General features: G+C 34.9%; 1 long non-coding RNA gene across 2 annotated transcripts; it reads left to right on the top strand.

The window, feature by feature from the left end:
• On the top strand, window positions 12301-15177 carry LOC109350931. 2 transcript variants are annotated; one of them, XR_002108152.1, is made up of 3 exons: window positions 12301-12745; window positions 13667-13847; window positions 14762-15177. It is a non-coding gene; the product is annotated as an uncharacterized LOC109350931 (long non-coding RNA). The 2 variants fall into 2 exon arrangements; XR_002108151.1 differs by lacking the exon at window positions 14762-15177 and adding an exon at window positions 14467-14755.

The raw sequence follows: 16186 nt of genomic DNA, 5'->3' as shown, positions 1-16186 counted from the left end.
TGAACATGTGTCAAAAAATCTCTGTATATATGTGATGTTGGTTTTCTTTCTCTTCTTCTTGATGGTTGTTTTGCAATGTTGTGTGATATATGTATGTGCATATCCCCCTATCAATATGCTCTCTCTGTATTGTAGTCTGTTTCTCTGGTTTTTTCTGTGTTACTCTCTGCTTGTTGCTTTATATGGCATATGACCATCTTTCTGGTTACCCATTTTGAAACTGCCCCTTTATTATGATTTATGCATATGTAATAGTTAAGAGATTTTTGGTTTTCCTTTTCACCTATACCTCTTGGCTGTCTGCTTAGGAATGATTATCATTTACTGAAATGAATGTGTAACTGAAAGAGCATGTGTCCTCTGGTTTCCAGCCTTTATTTGCTGGACAATGGTTTCAATGAGGCTATTAACAGTATTCACTGACTCTTATTCAGTTTTGCAGGTGGCAAACTACTCACTAGAACCTGAAATGCAACGGTTACAAGTGACCCATATGAAGTGTTTCTGTTTTACATTGTCATATACTGAGGAAGGGTCAATGAGATCAATCACTACTCTTGTTGCCTTGGACTGAGATATAGAACCCAAAACCATAGTGAGGTCATTTATTATTGGTATTTCTAGGGGCTGTTACACAAATGACACGTCTTCTTTAAAGAAGACAAATGAGATAGATGACCAAAGGTCATATGCACCGTAGTAATTGCATAGGAGCAAAATTCCTCAATTAATATATTTTTTAAGGTGTTATATGGCTTTAACTATGTAACAATTCCAAGTAAATGAAAAATTCATAATTTAATTGAATTGGAATGATAGGCAATTATGATATTTCTAATCATTGGTTATGAACTGGGCATACAAATGAAATACAATTGGTTCCGTAATGTATCACAAATATGTTGATTCTAAATTTGTTGTTTTGAAACTTCTAATATTTTAGTAAAGTAGCTGGACAAAATTGAGTTTTCACAGCTGCCCCTCTTTACTTGTTGCTTATTGGATTGTAAGGAAATTGAGATTTGTGTGCTATCACAGTAAGTAACAAGTAAAGAAATGAACATTAAGTTTTTCAAGGTCGAGACAATGGCGGAAATACTACTTTAGAAACAAGAACACATGGATACTTATGGATCTCGAGAGATTCAAAACTAAATACAAGAACACAAGTTGGGTACTGTCGGAACTCGATAAAATAAAAATAGGTAGGTGCAAGAACGTAGATCCGGTACTGCTAGAACTTGATGAAATAGAAACAGGTAGGTGTGAGAATGAAGTTGGGTACTGCCGGAACTCGATACAATAAAAATGGTAGGTACGAGAATGCAGGTTATGTACTGCGGGAACTCTATACAATAAAAAATGCAAGTGTGAGATTTTTTGAAAGAACGTTCTAGCGTCTAGGTCTAACAACATCATAACATTTTGGCGTCTAAGTCTGACAATGTTATTTTTTTCCATTTAAGAACGTTCCAATATCTGAGTCTAGCAACGTCATAACATTTCAATGTCTGAGTCCGACAATGTTTTTTCGTTTTAGAACGTGCTAGAATCTAGGTCTAGCAATGTCCTAACATTTCGGCATGTGAGTCTAACAATGTTTTTTCATTTAGAACGTTCTAGCGTCTGAGTCTAGCAAAGTTATAACATTTCGGCGTCTGAGTCTGACAATATTTTTTTCATTCAAGAATGTTCTAGCGTCTGGGTCTAGCAACTTCATAACATTTCGGCATCTGAGTCCGACAATATTTTCTCATTTAAAGAATGTTCTAGCGTATGAGTTTAGCAACGCCATAACATTTCGGCGTCTGAGTCCGACAATGTTTTTCCTTTTTAAGAACGTTCTAGCGTCTGAGTCTAGCCACGTCATAATATTTCGGCGTCTGAGTTCGACAATGTTTTTTCATTTAAGAACGTTCTAGCGTCTGGGTCTAGCAACATCATAACATTTCAGCGTTTGAGTCCGACAATGTTTTTCTTTTAAAGAACGTTCTAGCGTCTAGGTCTAGCAACGTCATAACATTTCAACGTTTGAGTCCGACAATATTTTGGTGTGGAAAGTAATTTGATTGACTACCTGTGATGGTATTCTTATGCAAGAATGATGCATGCTTTGTATGTATGAGAGTATGACTTAACTTGATATATGTATGTCATGAGTGATGTATGAACTTTGGTTAAGTTTGCATGTTGTAATGATGTATGACCTTTGGTTATGTTTGTATGTTGAAATGGTATATGAACTTTGGTTATGTTTGCATATGGAAGTGGTATATGAACCAAAATTATTGAATGAGTGGATGATATTGAGTTTTGGAACAATGAATTTGGAAATTTTTTGTTCATTTGTATTCAAAACCGCTCTCCAGCACCCTTAAAAACTATTGGTTTCAATATTGTTTTTATGTCTGGCTTTAGTTGACAGATTTGTTGATGATTTGCTTGCTTTCTGATATGACTTTGATCCTTCGAGGAATTGCCCAAGTTTGCAATAGGTGAATCAATTAAAGTGCCCCAGTGTCTTGTCAAGAGTTTATTGGAAGAGCCTTATTGTTCAATAAACTGCCTCATTATCTTGTCAATGATTTATTGGAAGAGTATGATCATCCAATAAATTGCCCTAGTTTGCATGGTTGAGGATGAACAAAAGTGAATGTTCACTTGAGGGTGTTCATGTCTTTTCCCTACTTTTTGCTCAGAATACCTAGTGTAGGTACTTGTCGGGAATTCTCTCTGTTTTTTATAATAAATCGCCTTTTCAGGTTTTCGAATTAGCATTGCTCTCCTTTTCATAGGTTGTCATTGTGGGTTTTCAACCTAGCGTTCTTTTCTTCTGTTTTTTTTGTTTCTTACTGCTTTTCTAGCTTGTTTTTTTTGTTTTTGCTTGTTTTGACTATATTAGATTTTCAACACCCTCAAGTGTGATTGTTGTAAATGTATGAAGGCATGAGTCACCTTTGAAGTTTGAAGGTGAGAACACAAGATCTGGCCTCTGCTTTGTTGAGGGATTTTGGACTGCTCCATGATAAGCAACTTCAGCCTTGCCCCAGATCTAGGTTTCTAGGCACTTTCATTCGAGAAATGAGATCAACTCCCATAAAATGCTCCAGTTTGGCTTGACACCCTTCTTTTGATTTTCAATTGTCCTGTGTATTCTCGGCGCACAACTCTTAAAAAAAGAAACACTAAAAGCAATGATCATGCAAATTTGATTTTTGTTTGTTGATGTGATGATGATGAGGGATGAAATTTAGTCCGATGCATTAAATATGAGATATTTTTTTCAAAATTTGGAAGGGGTTTTGATTATATCTCGATAAAAAGGGGTTTTGATTATATTTTTTATATGAAATTAATAGCTTAGTAACGGTGTTGGTCGTAGACATCCTTCCCATTTTCAGAGAAGTTAGAGACGACTCGAACCATGACCTTATTATAAAAATTCCATTATTAATTAAGTGATAAGATAGTTCACATTATTTTTATACATAAAATTAATAGCTTAGAGACGATGTTGGTCGTAGACCTTCTTCCCATTTTCAGAGAAGTTAGAGACAACTCGTACCGTAATCTTACTAAAAAAATTCTATAGAATGTTTAAATTATAAAATCATTTGTTGGAAGGTATTTTTTATAAGGTTTTACTTTTTCATTAAAACAAACGTTAGTATATTTTAGATTGAAATATGCACTTATGGTTGATTAGTTATGAGATAGGGAAGCTGATCAACATTTATTTTATTATAACTTTCAAAAGGAATAATATTATAGCAAATCAAATAACAAGAAAATGTGAAATAAATAATAAAAGAAATAATAAACATAAAGGGAATGAATTAAGCAAAAGTGAAGTTTTATGAAATAGGGTAATAACTCCATATCTTCGTGCCATCTAAGGAAAAGGGAAACAAATCCCTAATTTCATTCCCTCTTTCTCTAGAAAGGGATCAAGCTCAAGGGTGATTCACGGTTCGTTTTTTAATATTTCCTCTATGGTGATTCGCGGTTCAAGTGTGGGGCTAGCCGTTTGGGCGAAGGTGATGAGCAAGGTATGGCCATCTTCTCTCTTCTCATCCTTCGCGGTTCAAGCGTGGTGGCTATGGTGGTTTGACGTATTGATTTTTTTTGAAAGATGTTTCAGTGAATGTGTTCTGCTTTGATGAAACCAATGAGTTCTTTCATATGGGTAATACATGGATATGGAGGATTTCGGTACTCTCCTCTATGGTGGAATGAGTTGGTTCAAGCTCTTGAAGGGTACAAAAAAAGAGTAATGTCGGTATTGACATTGGATCAGGAATTACGCCTTGGAACCACTGCAAGGTTAGTGAAGGCTAAGCCGAGTAGGGAATTTTCAAAGGAGATGATGCCGACATGAGGTAAAATTTATTTTGTCAATTAACAAACTGCTTATAAACATGCTTACTGAATGTATGTTATTTTTTTATGTTTGTGATACTAAATGGATAACAAATGTGTTTTTTCTTGCAATTATGTAAGTAAAGGGATGATTAACTTACCTGTGAATATGATCCTAGTCTTTGCTCTTCGAGGGTTGGCCTTCTGTTGCTAGTTGTTTTTTTTTTGTATTTGTGTGATGTCCTCTGATTTGTGATATGCGTATATGGGCTATACGTGATGGATCACTGCCTGAACTTTCTAGTTTCAATGTGCGTGTATATTCTCTATTCTCTATGTGATAATATACACGTACATTGATCAGTGAGAAATTATACTACATATGCATTACATTTAACTTGCATTTTAGGACATAATTAGGACTGTAGGATTATTTTTAGCTTTTATTTCTCTTTGTTCGAGTTGAACGAGTGTTTTTAGCTATGGTGCAGTTTGGATGAATTAAAGCAAAAAAAGAGTAGAGATTGGGTGCAAGAAGATTGAATTCGGTGTTGAGGCTATACGAAGAACAATTGAAGGACCAAAAGAAGTCATATTATATTCCTATTTTTTAGATTTGTTTTGTTGGGCTTAGCCCAATATTTTGTAATTAGGATAAATAAGGGTTCTCCCTCAAGGATTTTACATTCTTTACATTCAATAAATATTTGTTCTTACTTCTATTTCATTGAGTATTGTGATTTGAATCATCACATTAAACTGTGTTTTATTTGTGTGAGTTGTCTGGCCAACAAATTACACCTCTTAGATACATTGGAGAAGGACCGAGAGGTGAACCCACCTATCCGACCATTCAATTATTCAAACTAGAATCCTAATTCACGAGAGTAGTATTAGGATTCTTGGGGGTTTCTGGAATTCACCTTGGGTTGCTACGAAACGATTGGATAGAAAGATCCAAGTAAAGGGTTTGATTGATAATTGTACCACGAGAGTAGGTACGACTTCAATTGAGTACACGTGCCGAAGCTCGAGAGAGGATGACACATATCAAAGAACAATTCATCCTTACAACCTAAAGTTCATGAAAATGAGCAAAACAAGGATTTTCTAGTGTAAAGGTGGTAACCCTTATCTTGGGAACTCTTCGTAAATTAGATTTCAATCCCTTTTGATTATTTTCATAATTATTCTTGGCAATTGTTCTAAATTCAATTTTATTCCTTATTTGAGTTAAATATAAATTAATTGTTATAACCAATGGAGTTTTCTAGTCCTCATAAGATCAATATTTTATTACTTGACGACATAATCATGCACTTGCGATTTGCCCTATCATATATCAAATCTCTAGTTCTGTTATCTTCCTTTTATAGCTGATTAGTTGGGTCTCTTGGGTTGCCAATTGAGAGTCAGGAAAAGTCTTGACTCTTGCATTCTGAAACTACTTAATGATTGTTTATTCATTCTGATTATTACATCTGATTACTATATTAAAGCTGCCTATGAATACTAATATTTATGATTAGTAACTGAAATGATGATTACATGATTGACATCTTTTGGGCTCTCTTCATGGCTAATTCTCTAACTAAAAGGCTTTTTATCTTTGCTTCTCTAGTAACTCACGGCTGATTGCTTTTTGTGTTCTCTTAATCATCTCACATTACCGCCTTGATTTATAACAGTTTTGCAAGGAAAATATCTAGTCTACTTGATGTTTAGTTTATGTTTTGTCAGGTTCTCATCGTCCATTTCAAAAAGTTGGAGAACCATTACTAGTTATGTTCCCAATATCTTCTTCTTTGCCACACAAGTTTATGGATATAGCAATCTCCAACTTTGATCACCATACTTTTTAGTGAAGTGTAGGTCCCCTAAACTGTGTGATCCTATATCTTCTAATAGGAATCCACGAAAATAGAGAGTGTTAGTACATATGTTAGGAACAAATCAAGTGCATAATCAATGATTTCATATATCAATTGCTTATTTCCTTTACGCTATTGTTTTGATTCTCTTTTTTCTACTATAGGTAAGGTCTGAATGCCAACAACTGCAACGTCACCTGTGACAGTTTTTGGTCCTTCTGATGTTGTTTTCGAATGGCAGTATTTGATTATTGGCATCTTGGGAAACACAAATGCATAGAGAAGAACATATAGAAGCTCAAAGAATGTTGGTATGGCAAAGAACAAAATGGCTCCTTGTATGTAATGATATCATTGAAGAATCATCCTTATCCACATATTGAATCCGCATATTAAACCCATGGTACAAGACTTAGCAAAAATAATATATAACAATAGTCAAACAAGAGAAATAAATGATATAGTAGCATTATTGTTCTTCAATATTCCATAATTATTTCCGCAATGTGGATCTGTCAAGCACCACGTGATAAGACCATGTATGCATGCAATAATGTGCAAGAAACACTATTCAGTAAAATGGGAGTAATCATAATTTAGTAGGTTTGATGAACATTCTAGAGTCCGATAATGATTTGGTCATTTAAGAACATTCTAGAGTCTGGGTCTAGCAACGCCATAACATTACGGCGTTTGAGTCCGACAATGTTTTTTCTTTTAAGAACATTGTAGTGTCTGAGTCTAACAACCTTATAACATTTTGGCGTCTGAGTTCGACAATATTTTTTTCATTTTAAGAACGTTCTAGGGTGTGGGTCTAGCAACGTCATAACATTTCGGCGTCTGAGTCCGATAATATTTTTTTCATTCAAGAACGTTCTAGCGTCTGGGTCTAGCAACATCATAACATTTCGGCGTCTGAGTCCGATAATATTTTTTTCATTCAAGAACGTTCTAGCGTCTGGGTCTAGCAACTTCATAACATTTCGGCGTCTGAGTCCGAGAATGTTTTTTCATTTTAAGAACGTTCTAGCGTCTAGGTCTAGCAACGTCATAACATTTCGGCGTCTAAGTCCGACAATGTTTTTTCATTTTAAGAACGTTCTAGCGTCTAGTTCTAGCAACATCATAACATTTTGGCGTCTGAGTCTGTTAATGTTTTTTTATGAAGAACGTTCTAGCGTCTGAGTCCGACAATGTTTTTTTCATTCAAGAACGTTCTAGCGTATGGGTCTAGCAACTTCATAACATTTCGGAGTCTGAGTCCGACAATGTTTTTCATTTAAAGAATTGTCTAGCGTCTTAGTCTAGCAACACCATAACATTTTGGCGTCTGAGTCCGACAATGTTTTTTCTTTTTAAGAACGTTCTAGCGTCTGAGTTTATCAACTTCATAACATTTCGGCGTATGAGTCCAATAATGTTTTTTCATTTAAGAATGTTCTAGCGTCTGGGTCTAGCAACGTCACAATATTTCGGCGTCTGAGTCCGACAATCTTTTTCTTTTAAAGAACGTTCCATGATAAGCAACTTCAGCCTTGCCCCAGGTCTAGGTTTCTAGGTACTTTCATTCAAGAAATGAGATTAGCCCCCATAAAATGCTCTAGTTTGGCTTGACACTCTTCTTTTGATTTTCAATTGTCCTATATATTCTCGGTGGACAACTCTTAAAAAAGGAATACTAAAAGGAATGATCATGCAAATTTGATTTCCGTTTGTTGATATGATGGTGGTGATGATGATGAATGATGAAATTTAGTCCGATGAATTAAAGATGAGATATTTTTATCAAAATTTTGGAAATTTATTGGAGTTAGCGTTTCTCTGCCCTAATGTATATACCTTTGGCAAATCAAATCCTCGACAAGGTCTTTTGAGCTTGTATCGTGGCCTGGCTAAGGGTTTCCAAGAAAAAGGACAAGGCTCGAAAATGTGTTTCCCAAACCCTTTTTACTTTCTCCATTGTCCTATTTCAACAGTTGTCTTGACATGACATTCAAGTACTAAGATTTTGTTGGATTTTGTGATATAGTAGGTGAAAGCCTAATATTTAGGCGATAATCTTCCCGAGAGGTATTTGAATTGTTCCTTTTGACAGTCATTGCTAGTGTATTTTTATTTGCCTTGAATTTTGTCTAAGAGTTTAATTTGAACTCTCAGTGGACTTTTTGTAATTTTTCATTACACTTTGACCGATGAATGTTTTTTTATTTAACTTGTTTTGGATTTTCAATCCTCGTGTTTGATTGGAAAATGATGTAGGTAGAGTGTATTTATTTCTTAGTATTTGAATGTCAAGGAAAATAGTTGAAAAACTACCCTGCCCAAGGTTATTGATATTTTGTGAGTAATTTATAAAAAATCTCCTTTCATGAAGCCTAAGGCTCAAATGGGGTGACTAGGGATATCTTCACAGTGTTTGAGATTTCCAAAGATTCCTTGTGTCTTTAGAAAATTTTGCCTAAGGACCTGCACCATTTCGGGTCTTACATTTGAATCATCCTCCATTTCATTTTAATTATTGAATCAAATATGTCACATTAATGCGTGAATTAATTTGGTTTGATTTTTTTGTTTGGGTGAATGAAATTTGTGGAATGAAGTATGAGATGGTAAATTCATATGATCAATGCATTAGTATGTGATTGTCAAAAAGATTGACAGTGGAAAATCAATTTTATTCTTGAAATGAAAATGTTGGTGCCCCATTGTATGGGTGATGCTAAGCCTTGGGGAAAGCAATAGGCTTTCAAAATAAGATATGAATCATCAATTCATCGAGGACTGTCAACTCTGACTTGATTCTCCTAATTTGATCATTCCATGAGTCTTGATTGAGGATGATTGTTATAAGGATGCTTAGAAGCAATTATGATGTGACTTGTTTTGGGTTTCTTGTGGAACTTGTAATTTGTTTGTGTTAGGACAGTGTTTTGGGAGTTGTGAGGATGTATGGTATGAATATGAATTTTGATATGGGTTTGAAGCTTTGGAGTATGGATTTGGTGGTGTACGCAATGCATGGTATGCTATTGCATAAAATGCAATGATGAAATGATTTTTTGCTTTCTTTGTTAGTGAGTGATGAAGGTGCAATATGTGATAGTGTATGAAATGCCATGTCTTGAGTGATTTTTTTTTCGATTTTTTATGATGAATCCATGCATGAGTAGATGATATATTTTTTGTATGATTAGATGAATGAATATTTGATTTCTTGTATGAATATTGGAATGTTTACTTTTTTTTTATGAATGTTTGAATGATGCATGATATATTCGTTTTTTATGATGAATATTTGAATGATGAAATTTTATTTTTTTTGTTTTTTATTTTATTTTTCTGAATGTATGTATGAATGCATGGATGAATGATTGATATTTTTTTATTTTTGATGAATGTTAGGACAATGTATATTGTGATGAGTCTATGAATGAATGATATGCATGAACTTGATGTAGTGATGTCAATTCATTTTGAATGCCCCTAGGATGTGATAGACCCTATTTAGGGGAATATAGTCTCAGTTACAATATAGTAAAATGTCATGGTGTACTTACATCTACATACTTTTAAGGTCCCTTCGGAGTTAAATGATATAACTCTATGTTTATTAGGATGACAAAAAACTTATCCTTTGGGCGTTTAGCCCATAGGAGGGTATGAAAATTGTCCCTAGGGCATTGAGCCCATGGTAAGGAATGAAAATTATCCCTATGACGCTTAGCCCATGGTAGGGAATGAAAATTATCCCTAGGGCACTTAGCCCATGGTATGGAATCAAAATTATCCCTAGGGCTTTTAGTCCATGGTAAGGAATGGGAATTGCCCCTAGGGCGATTAGCCCATGGCAGTGAAAGAAAATTTTCCCTAGGGCGCTTAGCCCATGGTGAGGAATGAAAATTTTCCCTAGGGCGATTAGCCCATGGTAGGGAATGGAAAAATATTCCTTGGGCACTTAGCCCATAGTAGGGAATGGAAAATTATCCCTAGGGCGCTTAACCCATTGCAAGGAATGAAAATTATCCCTAGAGCGCTTAGCCCATGGTAGGGAATGGAAATTATCCCTAGGGCGTTTAGCCCATGGTAGGGAATGCAAATTATTTAACTGTCCTTATGGAAGAAGGACATCGAAGTGCAATGACGTCCTCATAACATTCGGGCATGAACATATTTTAAGGGACAAAAGTCCCAATCTATGAATGATGATGAAAAAAAACTTAGGTTATGCTTCCCGTGTCTTAAATAAGATATGTCTTAGGATTTTTGGATAGTCTAAAGGTCACAATCCTATGGTTAGGTACTAGGTCTTGATTAAAGTGGACTCAATAAGAGCTTTAGACTTCTAGATTGCCGGATCGCATCTAATCCTGAAAAAAAAGAAACCAAATATCATGGGCTAGAAATGAGAAGGATCAAGCCCTCCAAGCCGCTAACTCATGATATCGAGAACGATCTGGGTGGTCCATTCCGCAAATACCATATATGACATGAGGTCATTTACCAGCAAAATAGATGTCACTTCTATCTCAAATCCTAATCACTAATACCCGGGTTCAGGACATATGTGTGTGCAAACTCAAGTGTACATCGTTAGTGTGTGACGAAGCATACAAACCTTTTAAAAAAATTTCCATCCCCCAATAAGCTACAAAAAATAATCACAAGAACTTGTAGATAATGAAACAAGATAGTTTAAGATAATAATTCAATGTTCTAAATAAAGAACACAAAATAGAAACAAACAAACAAAAAACAAAAGGGTATTTAAGTCCATGTTATTAGCGGTTCTAGGTCTGACTCTCTTATGAGAAAATCCCCAATGGAGTCACCAGTTGTTGCGACCCAATTTTCGCTTGGAAGACCAGTTATGCGACTTAGGATGAGACGAACTCGATTTCTACCTCTCTCAATTGATTTGGAGTCGCCACTATGTTTTTTACGGTTAAAACATAGAAAACTCTCGTTATGCCCGAATTGGATAAAAATGGTCTTTAAACAGAGATTCTGAGCTCAAGAGTCAATTACAGATCGGGGAAGGTATTAGCACCCTGTCCGCCCGTATTAAAATGATACCCTCGCTAACAACATGAACTTTTATACCCTTAAACAGATTCATTAAAAATCTATTTATTAAAACAAAATATTTTATTTTTTATATTTGTGTCTGGTAAGAGTTTATCTTGCTCCTATGTATCCCTAGGTGTAATAGGAAAATCAAGACTACGTAGTTCTGGTTCAAAAATTGGTTGGTTAGTTTGGTTTGGTTTGATTTGGTCATTATTGATTTGAAAACGTTGACTTGGTATTGATAGATTTGGTGGATTTAAAAATATTTATTATATGATTGTTTTAATCTAATGGATCTAATACTTTAGAGATGGTATTGGTCGCAGACTTTCTTCCCATTTTCAAGGAAGTTAGAGATAACTCGAACCATAACCTTACTATAAAAATCTCATAAAATTCATTTGGATAAAAAAGGGATTTTGATTATATTTTTTATATAGAATTAATAGCTTAGAAACGGTGTTGGTCATAGACTTCCTTCCCATTTTTAGAGAAGTTAGAGACGACTCGAATCATGACCTTACTATAAAAATTCCATTATTAATTAAGTGATAAGATAGTTCACATTATTTTTATACATGGAATTAATAGCTTAAAGACGGTATTGGTCGTAGACCTTCTTCCCATTTTCAAAGAAGTTAGAGACGACTCGAACCATAACCTTACTGTAAAAATTCTATAGAATGTTTAAATTATAAAATCATTTGTTGGAAGGTATTTTTTATGAGGTTTTACTTTTTCATTAAAACAAACGTTAGTATATTTTAGATTGAAATATTCACTTATGGTTGATTAGTTCCGAGATAGGGAACTTCATAAGCATTTATTTTATTATAACTTTCAAAAGGAATAATATTATAGAAAATCAAATAACAAGAAAATGTGAAATAAATCATAAAAGAAATAATAAACATAAAGGGAATGGATTAAGAAAAAGTGAAGTTTTGTGAAACAGGGTAATAACCCCATATCTTCGTGCCAGCTAAAGATAAGGGAAACAAATCCCTAATTTCATTCCCCCTTTTCTCTAGAAAAGGATCAAGCTCAAGGGTGATTCACGGTTCGTTTTTTAAGCTTCCCTCTATGGTGATTCACGGTTCAAGCGTGGGGGTTGGCCATTTGGGCGAAGGTGATGAGCAAGGTATGGTCATCTTCTCTCTTCTCTTCCTTCTCGGGAAGTGATGAAACAAAGTCGATGGTGGCTATGGTGGTTCGGTTCCTCCCTCCGGTGACTATGGTGGTTCGATTCTTCTCTTTGGTGGCTATGGTGGTTTGACGTTTTGATTTTTTTTTTAAAGATGTTTCGGTTAATGGGTTTTGCTTTGACGAAACCAGTGGGTTCTTTCATGTGGGTAATACATGGATAGGGAGGATTTTGGTACTCTCCTCTATGGTGGACTGAGTTGGTTCAAGCTCTTGAAGGGTACAAAAATAGAGTAATACTGGTATTGACACTGGCTCACGAATTACGCCTTCTTGAAGCACATATGTTTGTGATTCTAACTTGAAAACAAATGTGCTTTTTCTTGCAATTATGTAAGTAAAGGGATGATTAACTTACCTGTGAATATGATCCTACTCTTTGCTCTTTGAGGGTTGGGCTTATGTTCCTGGTTGTTTTTTGTATTTGTATGATGTCCTCTGATTTGCGATTCGCGTATATGGGCTATGCGTGATGGATCAGTGCCTGAACTTTCTGGTTTCAATGTGTGTGTATATTCTCTATTCTTGGTTCTCTGTTCTAGTGTTCTCTATGTGATAGTGTATGCGTATATCAAATCTCTGGTTTTGTTCTCTCCATTTTATAGTTGCTTAGTTGGGTCTCTTGGGTTGCCAATTGAGAGTCAGGAATAGTCCTGACTCTTGTATTCTGAAACTGCTTAATGATTACTTATTCATGGTGATTATTGAATCTGATTACTGTATTAAAGGTGCCTATGAATACTGATATTTACGATTTGTAACTGAAATGATGACTATCTGGTTGGCATCTTTTGGGCTCTCTTCATGGCTAATTCTGTAACTAAACGACTTTATATCTTTGCTTCTCTAGTAACTCATGACCGATTGCTTTTTGTGTTCTCTTAATCATCTCACAATACTGCCTTGATTTATAACAGTTTTCCAAGGAAAATATCTACTCTACCTGATGTTTAGTTTATGTTTTGTCAGGTTCTCATCGTCCATTTCAAAAAGTTGGAGAATCATTACTAGTTATGTTCCCAATATCTTCTAATATGAATCCATGAAAATAGAGAGTGTTAGTGCATATGTTAGGAACAAATCAAGTGCATAATCAATGTTTTCATATATCAATTGCTTGTTTCCTTTGCGCTATTGTTTTGATTCTCTTTTGTCTACTGTAGGTAAGGTGTGAATGCCAACAGCTGCAACGTCACCTGTGACAGTTTTTGGTCCTTATGATGTTGTTTTCGAATGGTAGTATTTGATTATTGGCAACTTGGGAAACACAAATGCATAGAGAAGAACATATAGAAGCTCAAAGAATGTTGATATGGCAAAGAACAAGGATTTTCTAGTGTAAAGGTGGTAACCCTTATCCTGGGAACTCTTCGTAAATTAGATTTCAATCCCTTTTGATTATTGTCATAATTATTCTTGGAAATTGTTCTAAATTCAATTTTATTCCTTATTTGAGTTAAGTATAAATTAATTGTTATAATCAATGGAGTTTTCCAGTCCTCGTGGGATCAATATTTTATTACTTGACGACATAATCATGCACTTGCGATTTGCCCTATCATATATCAAATCTCTAGTTATGTTATCTTCCTTTTATAGCTGATTAGTTGGGTCTCTTGGGTTTCCAATTGAGAGTCAGGAATAGTCTTGACTCTTGTATTCTGAAAATGCTTAATGATTGTTTATTCATTCTGATTATTACATCTGATTACTATATTAAAGCTGCTTATGAATACTAATATATATGATTAGTAACTGAAATGATGATTACATGATTGGCATCTTTTGGGCTCTCTTCATGGCTAATTCTGTAACTAAAAGACTTTTTATCTTTGCTTCTCTAGTAACTCATGACTGATTGCTTTTTGTGTTCTCTTAATCATCTCACATTACCGCCTTGATTTATAACAGTTTTGCAAGGAAAATATCTAGTCTACTTGATGTTTAGTTTATGTTTTGTCAGGTTCTCATCGTCCATTTCAAAAAGTTGGAGAACCATTACTAGTTATGTTCCCAATATCTTCTTCTTTGCCACACAAGTTTATGGATATAGCAATCTCCAACTTTGATCACCATACTTTTTAGTGAAGTGTAGGTCCCCTAAACTGTGTGATCCTATATCTTCTAATAGGAATCCACGAAAATAGAGAGTGTTAGTACATATGTTAGGAACAAATCAAGTGCATAATCAATGATTTCATATATCAATTGCTTATTTCCTTTACGCTATTGTTTTGATTCTCTTTTTTCTACTATAGGTAAGGTCTGAATGCCAACAACTGCAACGTCACCTGTGACAGTTTTTGGTCCTTCTGATGTTGTTTTCGAATGGCAGTATTTGATTATTGGCATCTTGGGAAACACAAATGCATATAGAAGAACATATAGAAGCTCAAAGAATGTTGATATGGCAAAGAACAAAATGGCTCCTTGTATGTAATGATATCATTGAAGAATCATCCTTATCCACATATTGAATCCGCATATTAAACCCATGGTACAAGACTTAGCAAAAATAATATATAACAATAGTCAAACAAGAGAAATAAATGATATAGTAGCATTATTGTTCTTCAATATTCCATAATTATTTCCGCAATGTGGATCTGTCAAGCACCACGTGATAAGACCATGTATGCATGCAATAATGTGCAAGAAACACTATTCAGTAAAATGGGAGTAATCATAATGTAACAGGTTTGATGAAGTTAACTTTGATTGAAAAACTAATCCAATCCATTCTTGGCTAATGAATTTCATTGTTATTATAAATATCAATTTCAAACTCACTTGCCTATTGCTGGAACTTAATTTTGAACTTTGAGAAACTTGGTTGATATCGAATAAGAATTCTATGGTAGTATCACATCACTAGCAAAAGTCATGAAAGTAACTAGATTTATGATAAACCCACAATCCTACTTAATTGCATCCCAGTTTCACCTATCACTAAAGTTTAGAGTCACACTTATCACTCTTTTAAATTCAACCGCTCATAGTAAATAGGCCCGACGAAATTCAGTGTTCACATATGTGTTTGCCGTGCCCATGAGCTGTGGGATTCTTTGCTAACTTTATGGCAGATTTATTGTCAATTAGCAGTAGCATTGAATCTTCATTATGCAATCCAATGTCTCTTAGAAGAGACTGCAACCAGAGTGCTTGACATCCCCCTGAACAAGCTGCAATGTATTCAACTTCACATGATGAGAGGGTCACTCCGTTTTGCTTCTTTGAACTCCAACTTATAGGTGCTTCATTGAGTTTTAAGATATTGTCAGAGGTGCTTTTCCTTTCATCTTTATCACCACACCAATCTGCATCAATATAACCAAGCATAGTTTCTGTCCTTTTTTTCCTATGAGCAGGGAAGAACACACCATAATCCACACTCCCCTTTAAGTATCTGAGCACCCTCTTGACCGACACCATATGAGTATGCTTAGGGTCCTCCATATATCTGCTAACCAATCCCACCCCATAGGTTATATCAGGTCTTGTATTACAAATATACCTGAGTGATCCTATAATCTACCTATAAAGTGTTGGATCAACAGTTTCATCCTTAGAATTTCCTTTGCATATGGCACTTCCTGGTTCAACTGGTGTTGCAGCTGAATTGCATTCTTTCATGTTGAATCTATTGAGTACATCCAAATTATACTTTATTTGATGCATTAGTA

The sequence above is a fragment of the Lupinus angustifolius genome, chromosome LG06, assembly GCF_001865875.1.
Source record: "Lupinus angustifolius cultivar Tanjil chromosome LG06, LupAngTanjil_v1.0, whole genome shotgun sequence".
NCBI classification, from domain to species: domain Eukaryota; kingdom Viridiplantae; phylum Streptophyta; class Magnoliopsida; order Fabales; family Fabaceae; genus Lupinus; species Lupinus angustifolius.
Note: the sequence above shows the minus strand (reverse complement) of the source record. Positions and strands in the feature narration are given on the sequence as shown.